The sequence below is a fragment of the Wasmannia auropunctata genome, unplaced genomic scaffold (genome assembly GCF_000956235.1).
Source record: "Wasmannia auropunctata unplaced genomic scaffold, wasmannia.A_1.0 LD336092.1, whole genome shotgun sequence".
Classification (NCBI taxonomy): Eukaryota; Metazoa; Arthropoda; class Insecta; order Hymenoptera; family Formicidae; genus Wasmannia; species Wasmannia auropunctata.
Window position 1 is genome coordinate 119,375 of NW_012026798.1, and position 2,667 is coordinate 122,041.

Consider the following 2,667-nt stretch of genomic DNA (forward strand, 5'->3'; position numbering starts at 1 on the left):
CGAGCGGTATACATGGAACGGTATAAACTTTAACCCGGTTTTTCTCGAAAACGGCTGCGAATGGGGTCGTGTCCCTTTGCTAAAATAATCTACTACTAGAGTACTTTAACATATATAAGCCTTTTCAAAATCGGTGTCCTACACCATGCGTTGTCCCCTTGTAAGCGATATCCCGTTTCCTGAGCCTCCCGACACCGCGGGACCCTTCCTGACCACGATCCCCTCCCCTTGTACCAACCGCCGTTCCCCAGTCCGACCGCCGACTAGTTCCGCCGCGTCTAGGTTAAGTTCCGCCGTTAGGTTAAGTTGTTCTAGTTACTAGGTTAAGTTTCGTTCTTAGACATTAAGTTACCGCGAGTAAGAATCGTTCCGGGGTATTCGTAACTCCCCACAGGTGTTATTCTCATTATGTTCTAGATCACTTTTCTTCTCTAAATAAATATTGTTGCTTACTAATCCAGTGTCTCCTTCCTTTCTCGAGCCCTGTCCCGGCGAGCGAATCCGAGCGAGAAAGGTCGACCGTTACAAGTTACGCGGGATCTGAAATCGCACGGCGATCAAAGCAAGAACAATTTGAATCCTCATTATAATAAATTCAACGGTAATCGAAAATTACAAGCCGATGCTGTTTCGAATAAAATTGAAGCGAAGTCTTCTAACAAGAATGTCTTGGCTAAAGTAAAACGCGATATTGTACGTTTCTTTGTCATTTAAATGCATCGGGACATGTAAAACAATATAATTAACATATCGCAGCCAAAATTGAAGATGATTTGCATTCCAAGTAGCAGAATGATATTAAAAGACGACATAGTGACGTCTAGTACACCAAAATAGATTCATTTAATGTAATTCTGTGTTATTTAGGATTGTTATAATCGTAGCCTTTCTAATTTATTTTCGAGAACGGTGATTACAAATTAATGCTTGAAATTAATTGAAATATTAATGAGACTATTTTCGGAGACAGAGAGCGGAAAACATAACGAAGCAGGGAAAGAGACATGAAGATTGAAGGAATATGAAAGGATGCGTATTAAGTTAGATAGACTGCCTCATAAGTACACACAGAGGCACAACCCACGAGTCGCTCTGGGCTATCGAGCAATGCCCTGAAAAAGAACTCTATAACGCTTTTTTCCTCAAGCAGTGCTGTTCATCGGTCCTATTCTGAACAAAGAACTTAATCCAATTAATCCTTATAAGTCAGAACTAAAATACGTGCGATTTCTGTAAAGAGGAATAATCACGAAATTTCAAAATTTACGTAGAAATCTGTAAATTTCTCCTCTCATTCATTTATTGTAATCTAATATCATCTTTTATGTTTAATCTCATATTAATGTAAGATTTCATATTCATTTTCGCCTTTTTTTTTGTACAAGCCAGGATTGCACTACGGCCACTACGTAGCTTTTGTTCTATTATACCACGCCATTAATTTTTATTTTTACTACTAATGGCTTGACGATTCTTGTTCTATTCCCACCATCTTTGCCATGTTGCAACGATTGTAAGCGATTCAGATATTAAAGTGCAGAATACGTTATACAATGTACATCAGTTATTCTTTATCTGCTGGCCATCCGTTCCATTTCTGCGAAACTTTTTATAAATCTAATAATTTATAAAAAAAATTAATACTACAATATATATAAAATAATTAACATAAAAGTTAAATGTTAGAAAAAATAATAAACATAAAATCATATGTTTATTCTTATTTCTTATATATAAATTATTTATTCATAAATTTTGTACGTATGTATAACATTTATAAATGTATTTTTTATTTTGTGCATACATCAGGCAGTTGTGCTGTTTATAAGTTTTTAAAACAGGACGCGCACAATTAACGATATTGTAATATGGACGTTATCATTACCACGTGTTCCACTGCGCAATAAAACAATCTTTGTGACGTTGAACTCTAATTATTTTAATAACTATACATTTAGGAAAATAATATTATTGTATAATAGAATGTCAAATTATATTCTTACGAAACGTTTATAATACACAATAGCCGCAAAGACGTGAGAAATCTTTATTACTGAAAACAGATAAGTTGTATCTTGCAGTATACAACTTATCCGGGACGAAAAAATTCAATTTTGAAACGTATTCATGAATTCTATCCTCAGGAAACTAACAGATAAACTGCCTAGGCATGCTTGGGCTATGAGGTGCAATAATCGCAATTGTGTTTGAATTTGATATATATTTTTTAAATATATATCAAATTCAAACACAAATGATTCAATATCATTGTTTTTTTATTTACTTTCTGTATCGATAATGGAAATTAAGTCGGGGTTAATTGTGACATTCAACGTTGAAAAGTTAACTTTTTCAATGTGGAAAGGAATTTGTGAGATAACTGCAGAAATGATAAATAATAATAATAATATCGATAGAGAGTTTTTGACATATTGATAGAGAGCTCTTGAATCTTACTATTTTCAAAGATTCCTTTGTGTCATTGAAGAAATCTTATTGATGGTAGCGCACTTTGTTCGCAAGGCAACGATTGTTGTAAGAAAAATCACTCTGATTGGAAATGAAAACGTGGCCGGAGCGCCAAGGCCAGACTTTCATTGAAATTTAAATGATATCCGTATATATTTGTACGATGCATCGGAGCCGGGTAGGTCACGACTCACGGCT

The 2,667-nt window shown here is 34.8% G+C and overlaps 1 protein-coding gene across 1 annotated transcript in view; it reads right to left on the reverse strand.

Moving 5' to 3' along the window:
• The window catches only part of LOC105463045, a 16,726-nt gene that overhangs the window by 5,471 nt on the left and 8,588 nt on the right, over window positions 1-2,667 (reverse strand). The window lies entirely within an intron of this gene.